The 27873-nt window shown below is 38.8% G+C and overlaps 1 pseudogene; it reads left to right on the top strand.

The window, feature by feature from the left end:
- The first annotated feature begins 9018 nt into the window (after positions 1–9018).
- LOC133068034 (small ribosomal subunit protein eS25-like) lies at positions 9019–27331 on the top strand (annotated as a pseudogene).
- Positions 27332–27873: the final 542 nt, after the last annotated feature.

The raw sequence follows: 27873 nt of genomic DNA, 5'->3' as shown, positions 1-27873 counted from the left end.
GAAGGCAGACCTTTTGAAAGCTTTGTCGGAGTTATTGGAACTCCTTATAATTACTGTCAAAACTTAGTAAAATTAATACAACATCTCACTCTTTTTTGCTCTTTATAATTTCTTGAATTAATTCTCTTACTTTGGGGTGAAGTCACATCTAATAATTACCTTAGTATGCAATATTTTTGGCTAGTAAAACTTTTAACTGAAGATCCCTTATTCAAGGATATAGCCTAGGTTGAGAGCTACTGTGCCATGCATTGTGTGGGCCTTACTCAACAGGGTGGAGTGGATTATGCATGAGAACAATTTAAACATTGGTTTTTTTGTTGTTGATAATTTTTTTAAAAATGTAAACATATTCTAGGTCATCAGGTTGATCATCCTATAACTTGCCATTATATTTAATTGCCCACAAAGGCATGTGTGTTTATGATGGTTGTGTTGGGATCATGCATTTATAATAAGCTGTCATATGTATATGTATGTATGCATACATACATATATATATGTCATATATATATATGTGAGAAAAAACAGTGGCAGGTTGATATGTAATGACACCCTTGTACCAAATGAAAATCAGAACACAGTGCAGAGACCCCATGTGAAGGAACTTGCATCTGATGCTATAGATCCTGTGATAATAAACCATTGCGGGGACTCAGAAAAGGTAGAGGTAATGAAGATGGAGTGGGGAAGAAGAAAGGTTCATGAAGTTAAATCACTGTGACTCCATGATTGTTTGTCTCTTGGGGGAGGAGGGTTAGGATGGTAAAGGGGAGGGAGTACTTAAAGATGATTCCTCATGGTTCTTAAGCCTGAGCAATGTAGAGGTTTCTGCTAAAGAAAACAACTCTTATAGCAACTAGTGTCAACCTGAATTAATTAAATGATGTTACTTAAATATGTATATACATAAATTAGGTATAAGCTTATTAGTCTTATAAAACCAAAACATATTTACAAATTTAATATAAAGATCTATAAAACCAGTTAATTTGAAATTAACAACTTGGATTTTGTATGACAAATGATATTGCTTTGAAAAAAAACTTAATCACTACTCACAAACTAAATATAGTGCAGAGTGCTACTGCACAGATATTTTGAGTTAGGATAGGGAAAAGTGGTGAAGAATTGTCAATACACAGCTCACAAGCAGATCAAACTCTCTTAAAGAAGAGTCTTTATTTTTCTCAAGCTTGAGAAACTTACTTTAAGACTCCATTCAAAGGTTACTTCATTTGAAAGTCTTCTCTGACAAAACCAGCTGAACTGGCTGCTGCTCACCTGAGTCTGGGTTGAGTTCTGCAATGTATTTCAGAGTATAGTGATTCTTATGTATTTGTCTTGCCCTGAAAGCAGTTTTTTCTAATGTCCTCAGAGACTGGAACGGTGCCTGGCATGTAGTAGAGGCACAGTAAAGATTTGTGGGTTGAATGAAAGCTTCAAATAGATATTCTGGACTTTTTTTCCCCCCTCAAATAATTGATTTGTTGTTGTTCAGTCGCTAAGTTGTGTCTGACTCTTTGCAACCCTGTGAACTGCAGCTCTCCAGGCCTCCCTGTCCCTCCCTATCTCCCAGAGTTCACCCAAGTTCATGTCCGCTGAATTGGTGATGCCATCCGACCATGTCATCCTCTGAGGCCCCCTTCTCCTCCTGCCCTCAGTCTTTCCCAGCATCAGTCTTTTCCAGTGAGTCGGCTCTTCACATCAGGTGGCCGACGTATTGGAGCTTTGGCTTCAGTATTGCTCCTTCCAATGAATATTCAGGGTTGATTTCTCTTAAAATTGACTGGTTTGATCTCCTTGCTGTCCACGGGACTCTCAAGAGCCTTCTCCAGCAGCACAGTTCAAAGACATCAGTTCTTTGGCACTCAGCCTTCTTTATGGTTCCACTTTCACATCCGTACATGACTACTGAAAAGCCGTAGCTTTGACTATACAGAATGATTAAGCTAGATTAAAAGCCTTGAGGGGATATTAGGCAGCATGCAGTCTTGAGAGAAGATACATTATGAATGCTGTGGGATAAATGATTTTTATCAGAATTAGATCTTTTGCAGTTGAGAAGGTGCTGGGGAGGTGATGGTCTGGGAGGGGAATCATGGTTGGAGAAAGGTTTACCTAGTCCGGCACCAAAGGAGCCAAGCATATCCAGTGATAGTGTCCCTCATGGGCAGGTCTGTGGGAAGCTGTTTGATATTATTCATGTGTCTGGTCACAGGTGTGAGGCTGCTGTGGGCCAACAGTGTGAGCAGTGAGAACTGGAAATGGAACAGAAGGGAGCAAGGACACGCTCCATCCTGCAGGGCACCTTTGCGCACTTCTGTCACCATGTCTGACTGCAGCACCTTTCAGAGGGTAATGGCCATTGCTTCTTGTAAACCTTACACAAGCTTCTTTCAACTCACAGCCACAGAAGGAGAGGATTTGGGGGTAATAGAGTTCCAGCTTAACTGAGTTAACACCATGCGAACCATCACAGTCAGATTTCTGCTTCTGGTAGTTTGACTGTCTGGGATACACTCTTGGAGGCATGTCTGGTCTCATAAGAGGTAGTAGAAGTCTCAAAGGACCCTCTATTCACAAATATAGCAAGCAATAGATCAGGGGCAGTGAAAGCACAAGGCAGATAAAAGTATAAATCACAGTGCTACCAAGATATCGGGCCTTGGCCTAATGGCTGCGTGAGGAATCTGAGCCTCGGACATACAGCATGAGCAGAAGAAGCAATTGTCTCTGGAGGAAATCTTCAATGATTCAGTTTGCAGGTAAAGCAATCATTTCACAATTAAAGATCATTTTGCACATTGGAAGGTAAGCCAATATGAATGAGAGGCAGCGGAAACAATGAACAGATTTAGATCTCCATAGTCATAGCTCAGTCAGTAAAGAATCTGCCTGCAGTGCAGGAGACCCGGGTTTAATTCCTGGGTCTGGAAGATCCCCTGGAGAAGGAAATGGCAACCCACTCCAGTATTATTGCCTGGAGAATCCCATGGACAGAGGAGCCTGGCAGGCTACAGTCCATGGGGTTGCAAAAGAGTCAGACATGACTTAGCAACTAAAGAGAGAGAGAGAGTCTCAAAGCTGTCAGAATTGTCACTTATAGAATATAGGACAGCCATGTTACAAATGTTTAAAGAAGTAATGTAAGCAGTTGTAAAGATGAGTAAGCAACAAAGACTATCAGAATGAATAGATAGACTTGAAAATAAAAGGGAATTTCTGGAAATGGAAAATATCATTGCCTAAAATTTTAAAACTCAATAAATGTGTTTAACACTAGATATGGTACAGCCATTATCACCCCAACAGAGGAAGAAAAGGAATTGGAAAGTATGAAAAAGAAGTAGATGTATGAGGAAATCTAATGTATATCTAATTGGGAGTCCCAATTAGAGTGAGAGTGTTTAGATAATATTTAAAGAAATATAGGCTAAGTTTTCCAGAATTAACTTCTTCCATAGACCCTAGAAACAAATTGTTTCAAAAAGAATGGAAAGCCCCAATAGTTCTAAAATTATTAAAAAATTCAACCAGCAGTTAGTATTTTCACATGAAGAAAACTCCACCCAGATTGTTTTACAGGTGAGTCCTACCAAATTTTCAAGAAGTAAACTTGCGCAAATTATTTCAGAGAACGGAAAATTTATTCTATGAGGCCACTTTGGCCTTGATATCAAATCCAGCCAAATTTCAATATGGAAAAGAAAATTACAGGCCAGTCTTACTCATTAAAATATCTACTGATAGAATCCATCAGTCAAGAATGAATACTCAGGCACTTCCCTGGTGGTCCAGTGCTTAAGACTTCTCACTCCTAATGCAGGGGGCCAAGTTCAATCCCAGGTGGGGAAACTAGAAACCACATGCTGCATCTAAAGTGTTTGCATGCTGCAACAGAGATTGAAGATCCTGCCTGCTGCAACTAAGACCCAGTGCAGCCAGATAAATAAATAAAAATAGATATTAAAATATAATGAACACCCAAGCCTGAAGGAAATGGTTAAAGGAAGTAAAAACAAGGAATGGAACTCACTAGCATGGAAATCAGAAGATACTGCTAGGTATATTCTGTGCACTTCTGCACATTCCACCATAGCGAGAGCACACATAAGTAGGTACAAGTTTTTAGCCATGTTCTGATTGTCAGTCATACAGGGAGATCTTTATCTTATTTTGCTTAAAACTTATGTATATCCTTTTGAATATATGTAGAATTATGTATATCTTTGTGTGTATGTATATGTGCATATATATGAATTTCAATGAAAAGGTGATGGCACTAAAAATAAGCTCATAATGGAATGAAATGGCCAAAAAGAAGTAAAAAGAACAAAACAGAATTGGGTCTGAAACTAATCTTAAGCATAAGCCATGCAGTTTGGGAAATTTCAGCCAGTTAAAATAGAGTTTGGACTCAAATGATGAAGTGAAAGTGAAAGTCGCTCAGTGGTGTCAGACTCTTTGTGACCCCATGGGTCACATGGAATGTGCATGGAATTCTCCAGGTCAGAATCCTGGAGTGGGTAGCCTTTCCCTTCTCCAAGGGATCTTCCCAACCCGGGGATCAAACCCAGGTCTCCCGCATTGTAGCAGATTGTTTACCAGCTGAGTCACAAGGGAAGCCCAAGAATATTGTAATGGGTAACCTATCCCTTCTCCAGTGGATCTTTCTGATGCAGGAATCGAACTGGGGTCGCCTGCATTGCAGGCGGATTCTTTACCAACTGAGCTATGAGGGAAGTCCCAAATGATGAAAAGTTGCAGCAAATGAGCCAATACCCAACTGTCTGTTGAGGAGATAGATGCAGAAAATAGGTGGAAGAAAATTCTGTAGTCTTCTAACATTTCTTCAACGATTCTCAGCTTTGGGTCAGGATCCCAGGGTATCAGAATCTCTTGATGACTTTTCCAAAATATACACGTATCGTCATTGATTTTTGGTATCTGCTCTTTTCTATGAGACTCACACCTCTAATTCACACTGATCAAGGCTGGGCATGGGTGGTTTATGGCAAAGAGTATCATGGTGGAAGAACCTCTCTCTATGTGGAAGCCTTGGAAATATGGCTAATTTCCCTTTCATTTTCTGCTGACTTGACAGCTTCTCCCTATTTGTTCAGGTTTGTGTCCATGAGGGGAGAACACCTAACCTGTAGTAGTGGGTCAGGAGTCTAGATCAGCTACATATTATCCATGTGACCTTGAGCGAATCATATTTGTCTCTTAGCATTAATTTCTTGACTGTAAAATGGGAGAAAATAATGCTTACTTTGCAGAGTTTCTGTGGATGAAGTAGGCAGTATGTAAAGCCCTCAATGTACAATAGAACATGGTACATAGTAAAACCTCAATAAATTGAGTTTGCAGTTTGTAGCAACAGAAGCATGGCTTTCCTAAATCATTATACATGACATGTTTGTGTGTTTGTGTATGTATAAATATTTAAAGGAAAAATATTTTTCAGTGGACTTGGGTTGTTTTGTATGTTCAGCAATTGTTAGCAACTGTAGTAGGGAAGCATTCAGATGTATTAGCTGAAGAACTTGTTCAAGGAACTTTTGAACCACTTTATTAGAATTCTGGTACAGCCAGCAAACTGAGAAATGATGCCGATAACTGATCCTTGAATTCCTTTTTTGTATTTCTGGAGTGGAACCAATGGGTTCTGTGGCTCAGATCTGACTGACTTTTAAGACAAAATCCTGCAGCCTAAATGTTGGTACCAGATGGTTGAATTTTCTTCCCTCATGGGTTTCCTTCTAGCAAAACTTTTATTTTTCTTTTCACTGAGTAGTCACAGAGGTGCCAGTCTAATTATTGCTTTCTTCTTGAAGATTTTATAAGAACTGCAGAAAATTAAAGAGAGCTTGTTGATCAAATATCCACTGTAATTTTTTTTTTAACAAATATATCATTTGTGGCCATGGAATTAATCAAGTACAGAACCTAAAACACACAAAACAAAAACAAAGGCAAGCTTCACCACCCTTGTGGAAGAAGACAGTTGCCCTTCATCTAGTTGAAGAATAATTAGACCCCAAAGTATTGAGATTCTCGTTTTGATCTTCACTTGAAGTCAATATAGCTTCTGAGTTTTAGCCTCACTGATATTTATGGTTCTTAAACTTATGTTGTAATATTGTTGAACTGTTAATATTGTTGAAGTCATTGGAACAAAGTTTAGTGCTTTAGTCCATAGAAATTAAATACTTTTAATTTGGTAATAAATATACTCTTACATTTCTTTATTTCAGGAATAGTTATTGCAAAGTCATAAAACTCATAAGCGAAATACATTAAAACAATTAAACATTTTTGAAGACAGTTCCTTTAAAACTTCTGTTAGAAAGTTTACATTAAGATTTTGCTAGTTTATGATTAAATGTAAGCAATTTCAAATATTGCACATATTTTTGGGCCTCTGCCATCCAACTCTTTCCTTGGCATGGTCAAAAAATTGCAAAAATATATTCACCTATGCATGAATAACATTGGATACCTTCTGTATCCAGTAATCACTCTTGACTTTTACTTGCTGAAATTCTCCAAGTACGTTCTCTATTACTATGATATTGAAATGTTTTAAAATCATTTTTATTGTAATAAAACAGATACAGAAATTTGCATGAAACAAATATAAAGCATAGTGAATTATTATTAGTTGAATATACTTGTAACCATACTAAAAAATTTAAAAAGTGAATACATTAGAGTCTCATGGGTTGTTGAGAAGGTAAATTGGTGAAATGATTTTGGAGGGATATTGACAATTTAAAATTCACATGCATGCTTTTGTCCAAGTTTTCACTTCTAGAAATTTACACTAAAATATACATGAGTATGTATACACAAGGATTTTTTTTTGCAAAATCTGTTCATTCAGCAAACATCTTATAACCTGTACGCTGTGTTCCACTGCTCCAGGCACTGAAAATATAGTAAAGAATAGACAAATAAGGCCTCATAGAGTTTACATTTTAGCAGAATAGACAATAATCAAATGAAAACATGAGACACGGGGTAGTGATAATTGTCATAATAAAAATAAAATAGAGGGAAGAGATGGAAAATGGCTGGGTTGGGGATCAGGCACTTTATATTTGTTTGGGAAAGAACATGTGTGAATTGAGGCTTGAATAAGATAAAGGAGTCAGCCTTGTGGAGATCAGGGCAAAGTGTTATAGTGGGGGAGCAGCTGTTATGAAGACCCTAAGGTGGAACTTGTGTATGTGAAGAAAAGCAGGAAGGCAAATGGAACTGAATCCTAGTGACCTGGGGGCAGTGGTGGAAAATAGAGGCAGAGCAATTAGATCATAAGGATCTGGGTAAGGGTTTGCATTCAGTTTAAAATGTGACAGAAAATCATTACAAGAATTTGAGAGGGGAAAGAATATGATTTGATGTATGCTTTCAAGCTTTTATTTTCAAATATTTCAAAGTTGCAAGAATAGTACAAAGAAATACCCCAGCCCTTTATTCAGATTTACCAATTTTTTACCTTTTGCCACATTTACAGTCTCATTCTCTCTCTCTTTATATATATATAAATATAGATATAGATGCATATATATATATAAGATATACATATGTATTTCAGTCTTAACATACTCATGTGTAATTACTATATAGCTACAGTACAGTTATCAAATTCAGGAAGTTTAGCACTGGTATAATATTTTTTATCAGTCCATATTCCAGTTTTGTCAGTTGTTCCATAATGTCCTTTATATAGCAAATTTCCTGCCCCTTTCTTTAGTAGAGGATCCAATCTAGGATGACATAGTGCATTTAGTTGTCACGTCTTTTTGTTTTCTTTTCTTTGTCCATGTGGTGTGTGACACCTGACCAGGAACCAAACCCATTCCACCTCTCACCCTACCCTGGAAGCATGGAGTCTCAACCGCTGGATGCCAGGGACATCCTGCCATGACTTTTTAATCTCCTTTATGGTACAGTTCCTTAACCTTTCTTTGTCTTTCATGACACTGACGGTTTTGAAGAAAGCAGGCAAATTATCTTAACAAATGTTCTTCACTTAGGTTTGTTTTTCTCATGATTAGATTCAGGGTATTTATTTCCAGTTGGAATTCCACATAAAAATGCTGCATCCTTCTCATGGTATCATATTTGCCTGCTTATAATTGGTGAGGTTAATTTTGATCACCTGGTTAGGGGAGTCTGTGGTTTCTCCACTGTATGGTTACTAAAACTTTTCCTCTTTTGGTATTTTTTAGGTATTATGTAATATCATTCTAAAGAAAAATTTAAAATGTAATTTTATTAAAATTTTAAAATAAAATTTCCTGTACACAATGTGCAATGTCAGTTTAAAAATACAAATATAAGAACATATGTGGAATCATATGATATTACACAATCTGTATTTTATAGCTTTTATATGCATATTTGTTTCATTCTTACAGAATATTGGAAAACACTGCTCACAATGAAGGCAGCTATTTTTATTTTGCTTCTCAGTATGCTTACATTTTACCAACACTACTTTTGGCTTACTCATGAGTAAGACTGAAAGCAAAAGCAGCATGGGTTGCCCTATTTTTCCTTTCCTTCTCTGTCACCACTTTCAGTTTAAGTGGTTGGCAAACACAAGGAAGTAACACAAATAAAAAAGGATGTGATAGATATCCTAGGTCCTTCTTGTTTCTTTTAATGCCATTTCCTTCTTTCTGTGTTTGAAGTAAGTTCCAGTTCAAACATGAAGCACATCCTTTTAGGACTATCAGTGCCCCCACTGAGTTGTGGGCAAACCACGCTTACCTTGTCCTCGTTCTGAGGCTCGCCGACCTCCCACAGATGGAGTCCTCTGGAATTTCTGTGCTCATGGGACAAAGGGATGTTAGAAGCCAGTGGGGTGGCAAGGAGGGCCAGACAAACATATTGAGTAAATCTCCTCTGCTTGCCCACATGATCCTCTATCCCATAGGACCTCACTTAAAAAATACAAGTTCCAAGACAGAAGTATTAAGAAATTCAAGGTGGCAGTAGCAGAGCATGAAACCAAGCTTGGAGCCTTTCTACGCATGGGGCCCTGTGGAGCTGGCCCTGCCCCCTCATATATCAGTCATCCCTCTTCTCCAGGAAAGACCCACCGCCTTCTTTGTTTACCTACGTAGGTGTGTATTTATTTATTATTAACATGGATTCATAAAGGGCAATGCCGAAGAATGTTCAAACATTCTTTGAGTGGTGTTTTAGGGGTGTCTCTTTTATATAGCCAACAAAGAAGCGGACAACAATTTAGCAACTGAACAACAGCAATTTATATGGCATAGAGTTGTGTTTCAATTTATGAGCCAATTTAAAATTCTTTTTCTTTTAATGGACAAGCTAAGCCCATTAAAGTTTATTGATATGTTTTATTAATATTGTAATGTACATCTGATATAGTTTATATCTATATCTTATGAAACATATGTTTTATCTCAACTTTGTTATATTATTTAATGTTACAAATACTGTTTGCTGCTAAGTTGGGTTTGACTCTTTTCAACCTATTAACGGTAGCCCCCCAGGTGCCTCTGTCCATGGGATTTCCCAGGCAAGAATAATGTAGTCGGTTGCCATTTCCTTCTCCACTGGATCTTCCCGACCCAGGGATCAAACCAACATCTCTTCTTTGACAGGCAGATAGATTCTTTACCACTGAGCCACCTGGGAAGCCCAGTGTTACAATTACTGGATGCAGTTATCTCGTGGTGTCGGTCTATGTAATGTGTCTTCTTTGCTTTAAAATTTTTACGTTTGATATTTAGCAAGATTTGTATTGTTATCCTTTTGGTTATCTTTGCACTTATCCCTGTAAGAGTGCCCTTAATCCCCCTTTTCTTACTTTCTACTAGCTGGTCTGTCAGTTTTAAATGATGTCCCTGACTCCTGTCTATTACCGTTGTCATACTCATTGACCTTTTTCTACTGTTTCCACATCTCTCTCTTCTACTTCCCTTTTTTGAAAGTTGCACTCTTTCTGCTTTGTCAGAACACAGAACGTTCACATGCTGTTCTCACAACCCTGTCCCTACCTTTGCTTTATTCTTTAGTTCTGCCATTAGATACGAGAACTGCTCACCGTGTCTGTTTACTGCTGTTTAGCCATTCCTTTCTTGCTGTGATAAAGTTATCCTCTGGGACAGGGGTCAACAGTCTTTTTTCTGTAAAAGGACCAGAGAATGTATATTTTAGGCTTTACACTCTTTTTAAAAATTGAAGTATAGTTGGCTTATCATTATTAATTTCAGGTATGTGATTCAGTATTTTTATATCACATGCACTCTTTACTGCTGCAATTTGCCTGCTTCCTCTCCCTCCCTCTCCTCCTCTTCCTATTCTTCCTCCTTCTTACCCTTCTTTCTCCTCTTTCTTATCCCCCTTCTCCTCCTCCATCTTCTACAATCCTTTAAAATATAAAGCATTCTTCATTCATAGGCCATACAAAAATAGGTCACAGGCCAGAGTAGACCCATGGACTGTAGTCTCCCAGCTCCTGCTTTAATAGACTCTTTTGAGAGGTCTTTTGAGTATTGTATTTCTTGAGTTTCCTATACATTCATAACCATTTTTTAAAATATATTTGATGCTTGAAGAACATTTGCTATACAATTATTGGTTTATGATTTCTTTCCTTGAGTTTCCTGAAAATGTTGGCCCTTTGCTTTATATGCTACTCTTATGAAACTTTATCCCAATCTAAAGTTTCTTACTCTTGTAAGTAATTTGATGTTCTTTTGGCCTTGAAACTTTAAGGAATATTTTTAGCCTTTAAATGTTGATGTTATAGGTCAATAGTCTCAGGCAAATGAAGGGCTCTTTCAGTAGGTTTAAGTTTTCTCTTATTTCCAGAAAATTTTATTGAATTACAGTATTAAATATTAGTTATGCTCACTGTTTTTTTTTTCTTGGTACTGGGTGGAAGACAGGTTGGCATGTTTTATTTCTGAAGAATGCTTATTTATTTTCACTTTTTATTTCCTATTCCCCTTTGCTGTCACCTTCCAAGTATCCCCATCTCTTCTTTATTTATCTCTTTCTCTTCCAGAATTAACATTTCCTCTTCTCGCTCTTCTGGTTCTTTTTACTTTTAAGGCCCTTTCTTCTGTTAGGTGCCATGTACAACTAAATCTTGGACTTGTGTTCAGTATTTTGGTACTTACACTGGACTTTTTCTTTCTGGGGGTAATTTTATTTGTGTTTCATTTAAATCCTCTGCTGTCTTCTCTTTTTTCACCGAGTGTCTTAAGGCTCCTGTGTCACTGCTCTCTACACTCATAGACTTGGATTGTTGGTGGGAGCTATGGTGGAATTTATTTCTCTACTTTTAGGTGATTTGAAATTCATGACATTCTCTATTTCATTGTGATGTTGAAGGCATGTATCTCATTTGGCTTTATTTATACTCCTTGTTGGTATACCAGCCTCCAAAATTAAAAAAAAAAATAAATGTCTGTTGTTTATAAGCTACCTAGTCTGTGGTATTTTGTTAGAAATAAAAGCAGTATTTCTAACAAAATATTTTGTTAGAAAGCAGCCATAACAGACTTAACACAATGATCAATCTATTTATTTATCAATTTACAGAATGAGTTGGCACACTCGCAGCCTTCATAAATGACCAGTGAGTTGTTTATTTTTATCATTATTTTGTTTTATTATGGATTCAGGGATTTTATTTTGAATAGAGAAAGAAATAATCTGTACTTTCTCTATCTACTTACTACTTTATTTTTTTGCACATTCTCTTCTGATTTTGTCCATTGGTTTACATATTTTTACCTAGCTATAATTAATAAGTATATTTGATTTTATATTCTACCTAATACTATGAAATGTGAACTCAATGGAAATAGAAATTTTATTCTGTTTTGTTCACTAATATGTTCCTAGTGTCTCAAATAGTGACTGGAGCATAGTTCAGTTCAGTTCAGTCACTCAGTCGTGTCCAACTCTGCGACCCCATGAATCGCAGCACGCCAGGCCTCCCTGTCCATTACCAACTCCCGGAGTTTACTCAAACTCATGTCCATCGAGTCGGTGATAAACATAGTAGATTCTCAAAAAAAATTTGTTGAGGGAATAAATGAATTACTGTGCTTCAAAACTGTTTCTTCTAAATATGTGTTTAAATTCGTCAAACACATTAAAATGTTGTAGCATGGTTAAAGAGTACTGTTTGTTTTCCTCATAGTAAAACTCTATTTATTCTTCTGAAACTACTATTTACTAGTCTTTGAAAAGTGACATCCTGGGGGGGAAAATGCTCTATTATGTTTCCTGGAAATAATTAAGAAAGTTATTATTTGTGTTATGTCAGTTTGGGAGGAACATAACAAGTGTTTTAGAGGTCTTATTTTGAAGTTATGATCCTTAATCTTTTTCTTAATGTTTGTAATGATATAATGGAGAGAACAACATAAGCTGAGTCAGTTGGCAAGTGCCTGGAAGATATTATTAGACTCTAACATGGATCTAGTAATTGAAAGAGTTTGAAATATGGCATATGGCCAGATAAAATTCAGTGCAGTTAATTGCTGCTGGGTGGAAAAACAAAATACTCTAATATGTAATGGGGACTTACAACAGACAAATATGGCTGAAATTTTGAATTTTAAGGTAGGGTAAACCTAACTTGAATCAGTAATGTTAGTGGGATGTGTTAGAAGGATAAGTACATGGTATTAAAGGGCACAATGGCAGAGTGTTGTGTAAGTGTTGGGATCAGAGGAGTGTACTAGGGACTGGAGTTAAATTCTAGGACAGAAGTACAAGCTCAGTTCAGTTCAGTCGCTCAGTCGTGTCCAATTGTTTGCGACCCCATGAACCGCAGCACACCAGGCCTCCCTGTCCATCACCAACTCCTGGAGTTTACCCAAACTCATGTCCATTGAGTCAGTGATGCCATCCAACCATCTCATCCTCTGTTGTCCCCTTCTCCTCCTGCCCTCAATATTTCCCAGCATCAGGGTCTTTTCAAATGAGTCAGCTCTTCGCATCAGGTGGCCAAAGTATTGGAGTTTCAGCTTTAACATCAGTTCTTCCAATGAACACCCAGGACTGATCTCCTTTAGGGTGGACTGGTTGGATCTCCTTTCGGTCCAAGGGACTCTCAAGAGTCTTCTCCAACACTACAGTTCAAAAGCATCAATTCTTCTGTGCTCAGCTTTCTTCAGTCCAACTCTCACATCCATACATGACCACTGGAAAAACCATAGCCTTGACTAGACGGATTTTGTTGGCAAAGTAATGTCTCTGCTTTTTAATATGCTGTCTAGGTTGGTCACAACTTTCCTTCCAAGGAGTAAGCGTCTTTTAATTTCATGGCTGCAGTCACCATCTGCAGTGATTTGGAGCCCCTAAAAAATAAAGTCAGCAAACTGGGACTCCACAAAACCCCTTCACGTAGGTTTTGTTTGAGTGAAAGAAAGACCTTTAAAAAGTGAGAGATGTGGACATACAACTCTGTATTCCCTGTGTCTCTTGAAAACTTGAAAATTTGGCAGTTCTGGGTCTTCATTCCTGCCTATAAGCAGTAGACTAGTGCTGACTTGTTGTTGCTATTGTTGTTTAATCGCTAAGTTGTGTCTGACTCTTTGCGACCCTATGGACTATAGCACTCCAGGCTTCTCTGTGCATCGCTGTCTCCCAGAGTTTCCTGACTAGCAGCTGCCTATTTAAATTGGGACTTGTCCCATCCTTTCCTCCACACACCCCCACTCCCTAGCTCTAAGGCAGTAGGGGTATTGTTACATGTCTTCCTCTGGCAGCTGTTTTTCCTATACCAGATCCATAGCCTGTTTTAATGGCCTCCTAGAGCCTGGTGGCTCAGTGGTAAAGAATCCACTTGCAATGCAGAAGACTTGAGGAGATGCAGGGTTTGATCCCTGGGTCGGGAAGATCCCCTGGAGAAGAAAATGGCGACCCACTCCAGTATTCTTGCCTCGAAAATCCTGTGGAGAGAGGAGCTGGGCAGACTACAGTCCATGGGGTCACAAAAGAGTCAGACATGACTAAATGACTAAAAAATAACAAATTTCACTGCACTGGTGAGGAAAGGATTCCCACTCTAGGGTCATGTTGGTGGCTGAACATGTGACGCTCGACAGTGGACAGATGTTGTTGTTTAGTCGCTAAGTCACATCTGACTCTTTGCGATCTCATGGACTGTAGCATGCCAAGGTTCCCTGTCCTTCACTGTTTCCCAGAGTTTTCTCAAACTCATGTCCATTGAGTTGGTGATGCTATCTAACCATCTCATCCTCTGCTGTCCCCTTATCCTTTTGCCTTCAATCTTTCCCAGCATCATGGTGAGTTGGCTCTTCATATCAGGTGGCCAAAATATTGGATCTTCAGCAGAAATACTCGTTTCCCTGGTGGCTCAGATGGTAAAGCATCTGCTTATAATGCGGGAGACCTGGGTTCAATCCCTGGGTTGGGAAGATCCCCTGGGGAAGGAAATGGCAGCCCACTCCAGTACTCTTGCCTGGAAAATCCCATGGACAGAGGAGTTTAGGCTGCATACAGTCCATGGGGTCGCAAAGAGTCGGACATGACTGAGCAACTTCATTTTCACTTTTTAGCATCAATCCTTCCAATGAATATTCAGGACTGATTTCCTTTAGGATTGACTGGTTTGATCTTTTTGCAGTCTAGGAGACTCTCAAGGGTCTTCTTCAGCATCACAATTTGAAAGCATCGATTCTTCAATGCTCAGCCTACATTATGGTCCAACTTTCACATCTGTACTTGACTACTGGAAAAACCATAGCTTTAACTATGTGGACCTTTGTCGGCAAACTGATGTCTGTGCTTTTTAATATGCTGTCTAGGTTTGTCATAGCATTTCTTCCAAGGAGCAAGTGTCTTTAATTTCATGGCTGCAGTCACTGTCCACAGTGATTTTGGAGCCCAACAAAATAGCATCTGTCGCTGTTTCTGCTTTTTCTCCATCTGTTTGCCATGTAGTGATGGGACTGGATGCTATGACCTTAGTTTTTTGAATGCTGAGTTTTAAGCCAGCTTTTTTACTCTCATCTTTCACCCTCATCAAGAGGTTCTTTAGTTCCTCTTCATTTTCTGCCTTTAGAGTGATATCATCTGCTTATCTGAGGTTGTTGATATCTTTCCTTGCAATCTGGCTCTACCTTGTGATTCATCCACCCTGGCATTTTGCATGCTGCACTCTGCATATAGGCTAAATAAGCAGGGTGACAACATACAGCCTTGTTGTACTCCTTTCCCAATTTTGAACCAGTCTTTGTTCCATGTCTGGTTCTAACTGTTGCTTCTTGACCTGCATACATGTTTCTCACGAGGCAGGTAAGGTGGTCTGGTATTCCCATTTCTTGAAGAATTTTCCAGTTTGTTGTGATCCACACAGTCAAAGGCTTTAGCATAGTCAATGAAGTAGAAGTAGATGTTTTTCTGGAAATCCCTTGCTTTCTCTGTGATCCAGTGAATGTTGGCAATTGCCTTTTCTAAATGCAACTTGTACATCTGGAAGTTCTCAGTTCATGTACTGCTGAAACCTAGCTTGAAGGATTTTGAGCATTATCTTGCTAGCATGTGAAATGAGCTCAGTTGTACAGTAGTTTGAACATTCTTTGGCATTGCCTTTCTTTCGGATTGTAATGAAAACAGATCTTTTCTGGTCCTGTGGCCACTGCTGAGTTTTCCAAATTTGCTGGCATATTGAGTGCAGCACTTTAATAGCATCAACTTTTAGGATTTAAAATAGCTCAGCTGCAGTTCCATCACCTCCACTAGCTTTGTTCATAGTTATGCTTCCTAAGACCCACTTGACTTCACACTCCAAGGTGTGTGTGTGAAATCTAGGTGTGTCACGCTCTAGGTGTGTGACCACACGATTGTGGTTATCCAGGCCATTACATTTTGTTGCTGTTGTTGGGATAGTTCTTCTGTGTATTCTTGACACCTCTTCTTAATCTCTTCTGCTTCTGTTAGATCCATACCATTTCTGTCTGGATACATGAGATGACAGCAATTTTTGAATTACATATACCATCAGCCTTCCTGCCATGCAAGGCAACATAGGGATGCATTCAGGAAGAGAGTGAACAAGCAGGCATTTAAATATCTAAAGGGTGAGGCAACTTCTGGTTCCTATAGGAAGGTGTGATTGGCTAGTTTGAATAACTCTGTAGGCAGGTGGGGAGCTGAAATTTGCTGCTCAGAGATGAGAAGGACCTGTACCAGGAGGCCTTAATAAGAATGGTTGCTTGTCTAGGAGACCTTATCCATGGGGCAGAGTGGGAAAGAGAACTTTCATCTAGGCCATTTGAAGCCCTCTTGATTTCTCCAGATATCTAGGCAGCACATATTGCTGGGCCTTCATTTTAGGTCTCACACCAAAATACCTTGCTTCACTCATTCACTTGGCTTGCTTAGCCCTGTATCTAGGAGGAGGAATTTTTTTTAAACTCTACAGTTTGTGAATTGAAATACATTGGCAAGAATGGTTGTATAGTTTTCTTCTGTGAAAATTAAAAAGAAATACGATGAACAAAAGCAAAAAAAAAATCTTGTTATTTTTTTATTGTACTTCTGTCCAGGGTGGTTAGCTTTTCATATCTTTTAGGAATTCTTCTAATCACAAGACGGCATTTGAGTTTGTATTAAGAAAAACTTTAGGGATCTCCCTGGTGGTCCAGTGATTAAGACTTGACCTTCCAGTGCAGGGGGTGAGGGTTTGATCCCTGGTTGGGGAGCTAAGATCCCACATGCCTTTCAGCCCAAAAAACCAAAACATAAAGCTGAAACAATATTGTAACAACTTTAATAAAGGCTTTTAAAATGATCCACATTAAAAAAAAATCTTGAAAAAGTTTATGACAGGGTTGATGGTGAAATAGGTTACCAAGGAAATATTCATTCAGCCAGTATATTTTCACTTTCTCAAAAATGTTTATTAAGCACAAACTGTGTCAAATGTAAAGGCTTTAAAAACTGCAGGGTTCATTTTCTTTCCTCTGGGAGCCCACACCGCTTTAAGAGACAGAATTAAGCTAACAGTTATGCAGGGTGGTAGGCACTATCAGGATGGAATCAGAGAGAACAAAGAAGAGAAGGGGCAACACTATCTTCTTGGAGGTTAAATTTTTAAAAAATTACTGACGATCTGGGCTGAGTCGAGTATAGTCTTTAAGTTGAGAAAACTCGTCTTTCGGGGTTTTTCCAAAGTGAGTGTTTCTGAAATCCTCAATTGGAAAATTAGTCATTTCTGTATAAAGGTGTCACAGGTACAGTTCATTAAATGAAATTATTCCACCAATTCTGTAAATTCCATGCCCTTTCTCTGTGATAAAATTTCTCTACAGTTTGTTGTTCCCTAATCCACTGGGTCTCTTATAAGCCATAGTGGTTCAAGAATGCATATCTCTGAGGACAGCCTTCCTTGGTAGGTTCTCTCCAAGGACCTACACCTGATCTGAAGTCTGAGAGGCGAGTCCTGGGCTCTGAGCAGTGGACTCAGCCCCCGTGCGTGGGGTGTATGTGTGTGTGTGTGTGTGTACAGGCACATATACACGGCATGCCATCCTCAAGTGAGTGAGTGACTATATTTTAAAGCCAGAATGTAAACAACTTGAGCATTCTTAGTCATTGTATAGTAATTATATACGTGTCTTTCTTCTCTCATTTCTATTGGTATAAATCAGAATTTCCTAGATGCATTCTTTAGAATACCAGTTTCCTCAGATGCTCTCAAAATAAGTTCCATGATTGAAAAAGATCATGGAGAAGTTCCATGATCAAAAAGATCTAAGAAATGCAGCATATAATATATGGTCTATTTTTTTTTATTTCATCTACTGTTTACAAAGCTTTTTGCTAGGTGCATTAAAAATTTATTTTACCTAAAGTGTATATTTTTAAAACATTTTAATTGGAGGATATGGAAACTTACATTAGCGTATATAAAATAGAGAGCCAATGGGGATTTGCTGTCTGGCTCAGGAAACTCAAACAGGGGCTCTGTATCAACCTAGAGGGGTGGGATGGGGAGGGAGAAGGGAGGGAGGTTCAAAAGGAGGGGATATGTGTATACCTGTGGCTGATTCATGTTGAGGTTTGACAGAAAACAGCAAAATTCTGTAAAGCAATTATCCTTCAATTAAAAAATAAATTAAAAAAATTTTAATTAGAGGATAATTGCTTTACAGTGTTGGTTTCTGCCATACATCAACATGAATCAGCCATAGGTGTACACATGTCCCCTCTCTCTTAAACCTCCCCCCCCCCACCCCATCCCACCCCTCTGGGTTGTCACAGAGCACTCCTAATATATATTTTAACTTCAGAGTTAGGATTTTGTGGGACCACTTTGAGAAATCATGGTCCCAGCAGAAAACAGATGAGTAATTGAAGGAGATTTTAATGAAGAAATGCTTTACAAAGCATGGGTAGGATCTAGAGAAATCAGGAGAGATATTGGAATACACTGGGGCTGGCCAACAAGGAGACACTTCCTCTGGTTCAAATGGGCAGGACAGGAAGCCCTTATTAGTCCTTGCAGAGGGAGAGTTCTTGGGGAGGACCTCCTAATAGGAGCTGTGGCCACTCTGTGGTGACACTTCTTTCTCTGATCCCCTGCTGGTGATTTTCTTTTCTCCCAAGGGGTGCCAGAGGGTAAGGGAGGCAATTTGATTTAGTCCATACAGTCAGCCTTCTGAGGCACAGAAAAGGGTGGAGGATAGATCTGGAGGGGCAAAAGGGTGATAATCCAGCCTATAAATAATTAAGAACTGATTAGATTGAAAAAGTCAATCAGCTTTTAGTCCTAATAACACTTAAACTGTCACTGGAAGAGATCATGTGAATTATCTGTGAATAAGTAGTGTTCTGGGTATGTTTCCCTCAATGTTTCCTTTTTCTTGTCTTACTTTGAGGAACACAGTGAGAAAAGACTTTCCACAATGAACTTATCATGGAACAAGCTTGGGGTGCTATTGCCAATAGGAAATAATAAGAGAAAGTGTTCATTGCCATTAGGTCTGACCTGATTTTTAACCCAGACTGTTGTGAATACTTATATTTGCCAGCTATTCAAAAAGCACAACGAAGCTAAAACAATAAGAGGTCTTGAATTGAGGTGGTGGTGGCAGAGACCACTACCACCTGCCTGCAGAGTCAGTTCTTTCCTTTCTCCATAGTAACGGCATCATAGTCAGTTCCCTGATGAATAGACATGATGTTTGCCACTTCTGGATGGAGCCTTTGGAAGAATAAGAATTCTTCTTCCATTCTCTGTTCGACTGGCTGGATGCAGATGATAACAAGGCCACAGAGAAGCCACAGGATGGAGGGAACTTTGGTTCCTGAATCAGTGCGTGTAGAACAGCTGCCTGCTGACCTGAACACCTGTTCTGAACTGTTACATAAACAAGAAATAAACTTCTGTTGTATTCAAGCCATTACATATTTGCATCTGTTTGATTCAGCAGTTTATTTAGCCTACCCAAACGAATATAGATGTCTTTAAAATTTTAATCTCAAATACTTAAATTATTTATTATATGTTTACAACCCTTATGTGGTAAGCAGGGCAGGCACCTATTTTGTAGGCAAAACAGTGAGGAATATGGAGATTCATAAATTCTTTCAACAAATACTTATTGACCATTAGGGAAATTTGTTGCAAGCAATTTATTAAATCATTATTTTGTGAGAGCATTCATTCTTTCATTCATTTTATAAACATTTACTCAGGGCTTTCGATGTGTCCTTCAGGAGCTCACAGTCTAGTATAAAAGACAAATACTAAATTAAAAAATTAAGGACATAAATTGCTACGGTGTTTAGTACTCATGAGAATAATGTGTATCAGGAAAGCATATAATAGGGGATTTGACCTAGTCAGATAAGTAGGCGAAGGGAATCCCTGAAGAAGTGATGATGAAACTAAGATATGAGAGAAATATATATATTTAGGCTGGTGAGAAAGAGGAGGGAACTTTCCTAAAAGAGAACAATGTGTATAAAAGCCCTGAGTTGGATGGAAAGGGCTGGTGAGTATGGGGGTCGGAGAGAGGCCATCTACATTTTTCTTCTATTTTTTTATTTTTATTTACATATTTTTATAAAATATACATATATTCCCTCCGTCTGGGAGGTCTGCATTTAAAGATGAAGTCAAGGAGGATAAAGCTGTAGAGAAGGTGGGAAAGTGGGCAGAGAGTCGTCTTAGTCAGCTTGGGCTGCTGTAACAAAATGCCGTGGACTGGGTGACTTAAACAACAGACATTTACTTTCAGTTCTAGCGACAGGGGATTCCAGTAACAAGATGCCAGCAAATTTGGTTGCTGCTGAGGGCTCTCTTTCTGGCTTGCAGATGATCACCTTCTCGCTGTACCCTCACACAGCAGAGAGAAGACACTAGGCTGTCTCTTCCTCTTCTTCCACAGGCACCAATTCCTCCTTCGGAGCACAGCTCTCTGGCTGATCGTAACAAGAGACTTCCTCAGCTCCAGCATTTGTTCAGCTCTCTGTAATTGTTCTTTTCCCAGAAGCTCTTCTTTCGTTGGTGTTTCCTCTCTGCCCAGCCTTGTCAAGTTTCACCCTGTGCATGAGCTCATTATTGGGCCCCAACTTAAGGGATCCTGTTTAAGTTTCTGAACTCCTTCTCTATTCAAGCCCCTTTTCTCTGAGATCCTGCCCTGAAGATTTTAGGAGATTTAGTTGCTTTGAATTCTACCGTCTTTCGTCAGCTTGGCAAAATGGCTCTATTTGGGCATCTACCACTAATTATTATACATATATTAACCTTGTTTGATATTGATTTTCTCATGTGTAATATGTGTATTGTTGAATTAGATTAGATAATCTCTAAAGCTGGAGAAGGAAATGGCAACCCACTCCAATATTCTTGCCTGGGAAATCCCATGGACAGAGGAACCTGGTGGGTACAGTCCACAGGGATCACAAAAGTCAGACATGACTTGGTGACTAAACACAGTTCAGAAATTCAATGATTTGCCTCTAGAATGATCAGTCTTAAGAAGTTTTCATTACAAATAGTTAATGACTAAATTTTACATTTTGAGTCTAGACATTCTACCTTTGATATTTTATGCTGTAAACCCACACAGATAGGGAATAATGGTTAGTTCTGAGTAATAAAATATTCTGGTTAATAGCTTATCATCAAACATGCCAGACACGATTTGAAAACCTAAAGTGTTCAAAATTAATAACATATTCAAAATACTATATTGGATAGTTTTTGTTAGGTGACTCAGAAGATGTTTCAGGATTACAGCTCCTCATATGAACCATCATGGACACGAATCATCTTTGTACCTTGGGTTTATAGGAGTACAATTTGGTAGAAACTTCTAGTTGCTACAATCTTGTATAAACCACCCTTTACATTCCTTGTTTTCGGTAATTTCAAGATGCTACCAATCTTGAGGAACAATTACTGTGAAAACCAAACCTCTTGCAGAATCTTTGTCTAAATTATCAATTACCACTTACTTTTTAATGTTTAAGTTATCATTCTCAAAGGAAATTCTCTTTATTTTTTAAAGATAATTTTATTTATTTATCTATTTATTTTTGGCTATGCTGGGTCTTCCTTGCTGGACGTGCTTGGGGCGAGGGGGCACTACTCCAGTTGCGATGCACAGGCTTCTCATTGAAGTGGCTTCTTTTGTTTCAGAGCGTGGACCCATAGGGCACTTGGTCTACTGTAGTTGTGGTTCATGTCTCTAGAGCACAGTCTCAGTAGTTGGGGTGCATGGGCTCAGTTGCTCTACAGCATGTGGAATCTTCCTAAGACCAAGGATTGAACCCATATCTCCTGCCTTGGCAGGCAGATTCTTTACCACTGAGCCACCAGGGAAGCCCCTGTTTTCTCTTTATTACTTTGTTTTTAACTATACTATCAGATGCTTACTGATTTTTCAGTTGTCAAGTTCAGGAGATATTACTAAAACATGAAAAGCAAAAAAAATTTAATAAAAGTGATTTGGGAAATAGAAGAAACATACTGGTTTTTCAGAGGAACATTTTCCCATGGTAACTTCTTAGAGCTACTTTCCTTTTATAGAATCTAAATACTGATGGAATAAAAAAAAAATTAAGCAAAGCTTCATGGGAGGAGTTCATGCACAGAAGTCAGATTGAATTATTTTGTCTCCTGATGGGTTAGGAAAACTTCTATGAAACTATTTCTTGTGAATCTGAGAAAACTCCCTAAGTCAGTGAATTCAGAATGCATAGACAGAGGTATTTTACCTTGGCGTCTGAGTGATTTGAAAGAATGCTATGCATGTTTTGATACTGTAGTTCATTCTTTGGTTTCTACTGTCTAATATTAACACAGAGACCAGAATTACACTAATAAAACCAGATATGCTACTCCTTTGCCCAGAACCATCTGGTTGCTTTCCCCCTCATTCAGAGTAAAAGCCAGATTCTATAAAGTGTCCTCTCCCCTTATTTTGCTCTTTCCATTCATTGTTTCTAGCCACTCCTGTTGATAGCAACTTCTTGAACCCTACAGGCCAGCTTTATCTGGGTCCTGTAGTCCCTCTGACTGGAGCAATCTTGCACCGTGTCTTGCTCTTTCACCAATTTCAGGTCTTAGCTCTCTGTTATCTGTTCAGTAAACCCTAATCTGATCACTCTTAAATAGTGGACCTTCCAGTTAAAAATTTTAATGGAAATTTTTACTGAGATAATTGTAGACTCACGGTTCACATATTGTTGAAGCCTGGCTTGGAGAATTTTAAGCATTACTTTACTGGCATGTAAGATGAGTGCAACTGTGTGGTAGTTTAAAGAGCCTCTTGATGAAAGTGAAAGAGAGTGAAAAAGTTGGCTTAAAGCTCAACATTCAGAAAACTAAGGTCATGGCATCTGGTCCCATCACTTCATGGCAGATAGGTGGGGAAACAGTGGAAACAATGGCTGACTTTATTTTTCTGGGCTCCAAAATCACTGCAGATGGTGATTGCAGCCATGAAATTAAAAGACGTTTACTCCTTGGAAGGGAAGTCATGACCAACCTAGACAGCATATTAAGAAGCAGAGACATTACTTTGCCAACAAAGGTCCGTCTAGTCAAGGCTATGGTTTTTCCAGTGGTCATGTATGGATGTGAGAGTTGGACTCTAAAGAAAGCTTAGCACAGAAAAATTGATGCTTTTCAACTGTGGTGTTGGAGAAGACTCTTGAGAGTCTGTTGGACTGCAAGGGGAACCAACCAGTCCATCCTAAAGGAGATCAGTCCTGGGTGTTCATTGGTAGGCCTGATGTTGAAGCTGAAATTCCAGTAGTTTGGCCACCTGATGCGAAGAGCTGACTCATTTGAAAAGACCCTGATGCTGGGAAAGATTGAGGGCAGGAGGAGAAGGGAACGACAGAGGATGAGATGGTTGGAAGGCATCATTGACTCGATGGACATAGGTTTGGGTGGACTCTGGGCATTGGTGATGGACAGGGAGGCCTGGCGTGCTGTGATTCATGGGGTCGCAAAGAGTCGGACATGACTCAGTGACTGAACTGAACTGAATTGTAGACTCACACACAATGGTAAGAAATAAAACAGAGATCCCATGTACCTTTTACCTCATTTCCCCCAAAGATAACTATACAACATCATAACCAAGATATTGACATTGAAACAATCTACCAACCTTGTTTGGATTGCCTATATTAATTTTAAAGTATAATTTATTTTTTTGCAGCACTTCTTACTGTCCAATATATTTTATATTTTACATATTCTGTTTATTGATTTACCCTACCTCACTAGAATGTGAGCTCCAGGAGAGTAGTAATATTTGTTTGTTTTGTTCATATCCTTATCTTAGGACCCGGAACAGAGTCTGGCGGAGTGGATACTTATTTTTTGTTGAGTTAATGGATGAACTGTATAGTGTCTCACACTGGATTCTGTGTGCGGGATGATTCAGTGCAGTGATACTGTACTGTACACTTAAAGAGAAGCGAGACTTTTCACACTGAGAAATGCCTCTCTGATTTGTGATAAGTTCTCTTGGCAGCAGCCATCGTCTCTGAAGTGCTACAGAACTTAAGATCTATAGTCTGGAAAGAGCCAAAAGCCTTTGATTTTCTGCCCTAGAACCTTTATCGTCTTAAGGCATTAAAGAGTAGCTAAAGCTAGTAACAAATCTGAAAATTCACTCTTCATTTTTATTAACTACATTACAACCTAGAGACAGTAAACAAATCAGATCCACATGGTTAAATAAAGCTGGTTCATCATTAGAAGAATGAACTGATGATACTGCATGGCAGGGCCACCTTTAGTTTAAATTCCCAGGTCTTCCCGTTGTTCACTGGTGGCCATCCAGGATCTGACAGTCAATTCAGAATGTCGGTAAAAAGGGATTCTGATGGAACTGCATTTTTCTCAAAGACCTGTTTGGCTAAAAACAGTACAGAGAACAGTTCTTGATTTATCTCTCAGAATGTTAAGGATACACATAGAAAACTTTATGCTCATGGTCAAATTTTGACCATAAGATAAAATTTGCTGGTAATGGACAGGGTAATGAGAAAGTTGAGGAAGTCAAGTACTTTGTACAACTTGTTTGGGGCACAGTTTGACTGTACTTTTCAATTAATGCATGTATTATTTGAATCAGCTTTTATGTTTCCAGGACTTTAACAAATATTATTCACAGATTCGCTATAATGGAGATGGTGACCTTAAGTTTCTTTGTTTGAGAACGCTAAATATGGAACTTACTTGTCACTGACAGAAATAGTTTGCTAAGGAGAAGAAATATTTATATCATTTTTTTTTTCTCATCTCATTGGCTCTGTAGAATTCTATAATCTGCTGGAAGCTTTGTTTAGACAACTCTAATATATCCTATATCCTCAAAGGTTAGAATTACAATGAATCAGAATGACATTTCTTATGACATCTGAATTATTAAGGATGATATTCATTTTTTTTTATATATAACAGGAGAACTGAAAGTAAGTTTCTAAAACTTCCAAAATGTAAGATATGTGGAAAAGGAAGAATACAAAATTATATATGCTGTACAGTTATTTATATACTATATTAACTGTATATATATATTATGTGTTCAATTTATGAACGTGAAAGTCACTCAGTCATATCCAGCTCTTTGCGACCCCATGGACTATACTGTCCATGGAATTCTCCAGGCCAGAATACTGGAGTGGGTAGCATTTCCCTTCTCCAGGGGATCTTCCCAACCCAGGGACTAAACACAGTCTCCCGCACTGCAGGCAGATTTATTAGTGCGGGAGACCCAGTTCTATTCCTGGGAAATCCAGAGGAGAAGGGATAGGCTATCCACTCTAGTATTCTTGGGCTTCCCTTGTGGTTCAGCTTGTAAAGAATCCACCTGCAATGCAGGAGGCCTGGGTTTGATCACTGGCTTGGGAAGATACCCTGGAGAAGGGAAAGGCTACCCACATCAGTATTCTGGCCTTGAGAATTCCATGGACTACAGTCCATGGGTTTGCAAAGAGTCAGACATGACTGAGCCACTTTCACTTTCAAACTGTATATGTAATACATTAAAGACATTTATTCCAGAATGTTTGTAATAACATAAGAATAGAAATATCCCAAATGAACATTGATAGAGGACTGGTGAAAAAATTAGGATTCATCCATATATTGGAAATGACACAGCTGTAGAAAAAATGAAATGTTATTTGTGCTGATAAGAAACAATCTCCAAGGTATACTTTTGACTACAATGTGACCTGTAGGGTAGGGTGTATGGTCTGATCCAGTTGAGGTTTAAAATGTGACATGTACACACATGTATATGTATGCAAATATAATGTGCATCAAAATGCATAGAGTATTTCCAGAGAATACACACAACACATAATGTTTGCCTCTGGGAAAAGAGGAAGTGACTTGCTTATTATTTTTTTATTAATTTGTATACCATTTGTGTCATTTTTTTTTTTTTTTTTAGTTTAGAAGAATAAAAAGCTACATGTTAAGGATATGTAGGATATCCTTATATATGTTAAGGCTATCCTCACCTCAGTTAAGGATAGCCAGAGAGGATGAAGTCCAGACACATTCCATATGAACCTCAACCTGTAGGAATACATGTTTGGAAAAGTTCATTAAAAAGATGGGCATGATTCTGTGACATGAAACTCTTTGAGGAAAATATGGTTCAAGTAGGACAGGATTCTTTACTTAATAGAATCCTGATGTTGTCATCACAAATGATCCAGTCAAAAAAAACAAAAGAAGAAGATATCATTTCCAGACAGCTCTCTAGTAAACTCAGATTTTAAAAAGATATGAATAAAAGATGAAAAGAAGGACGTAGGCCAGGAGAAGTTGAGAGAGTGGCCCAGAACTGCATAAATGGTGTCAGGAATAGTTGTACCCCACCATGAGTCAAGCGTGAGAACAATAAATAGTTCCTGGTGATTGAGCACATAGGTCAGACTTGGCATGGATCATCACATTGCATCTTTATGACAACCCCATGAATTGTCATCACAATTGGAATTCAATATTCAGTTGGAAATATTACCACAATTATTGTCACCTTACTTTTCTGACAAGGAAGTGAAGTACAGGGAGGATGAGTAACTCATCCAAGATAATATAACCAGAAGGAAGAAGACAGGCCCTACTTTTTTAAAAGATTTATTTATTTGGTTGTGCTGGTCTTACATGTGGCACCCAGGATCTTTGATCTTCCTTGTGGCATGTGAGATCTTTAGTTGTTGCATGCGGGATCTGGCTTCCTGACTAGGAATTGAACCCTGGCCCCCTGGATTGGGAGTATGGAGTCTGAACCACTAGACTAAGTTATTACTAATAATGTAATAACTCTTAATTGTTACATTGTTATTTTTCCAGTAGCCAAAAATATGCCAACAGAAGTGATAGACTTTTTGTCCAACAGCTTAGTGAGGCTAAGCGGTAGCATTTGCTCTCCGAACTTCACTGTTGCTGCCCAAGGACAATAAGAAGACAGAAGAAAGATGCCAGAAAGTCAGCCCAGAAAAACAAAGATCCAGTGAACAAATCCGGGGTCAAGGCCAAAAAGAAGTGATCCAAACACAGAGTTCGAGACCAGCTCAATAACGTAGACTTGTTTGACAAACTCTGTAAGGAAGTTTCCGACCAGAAGCTCATAGCTTCACTGTCATCTCTAAGAGACTAAGGATTCACAGTTCTCTGGCCAGGGCAGCCTTTCAGGAGCTCCTTGGTAAAGGATTTCTTAAGCTGGCTTCAGAGCACAGAGATCAAGTATCTTATAACGCCGAGGGTGGAGATGCCCCAGCCACTGGCAAAGATGCATGAACAGGTCCCTCCAGCTGTATCTTTTGAAAAATGAAACTTTATTAAATAAAAGAAGTAGTAGAGATGGTGCTATGCTAGTGAAGAAAAACTTAGTGAAATTAAAGGAAATGTTCTGTAAAAAGTTTTTTTGATTCCAGAGTGTAAGATATTTTGTTGATGTCACTAAGTTCAGTGGGGCTTCCCAGGTGGCGCTAGTGGTAAAGAACCCACCTGCCAATGCAGGAGACACAAGAGACACACCTTCGATCCCTGGGTTGGGAAGACCCCCTGGAGGAGGGCATGGCAACCCACTGCAGTATTCTGGAGAATCCAATGGACGGAGGATTCTGGCAGGCAGTGGGAGTCCATGGGGTCCATGAGGTCGCAAAGAGCAGGACATGACTAAAGCGACTTAGCAGGAAAACATTCAAGGAGAGTAGCATGAAACAGCTCTTGTGGTCTTGGGTTGTGTTAATTGTAACAAAGTATGAAGAACAAAGACGATGGTAGACTTAATTCAGCAACCACACCCAGAGCACTGTGAAACACCAAACTTTAAACAA

Source organism: Dama dama, chromosome 13, assembly GCF_033118175.1.
Source record: "Dama dama isolate Ldn47 chromosome 13, ASM3311817v1, whole genome shotgun sequence".
NCBI classification, from domain to species: domain Eukaryota; kingdom Metazoa; phylum Chordata; class Mammalia; order Artiodactyla; family Cervidae; genus Dama; species Dama dama.
The sequence above is the reverse complement of the archived record's forward strand: the minus strand, read 5'-3'. Positions and strand labels throughout refer to the sequence as shown.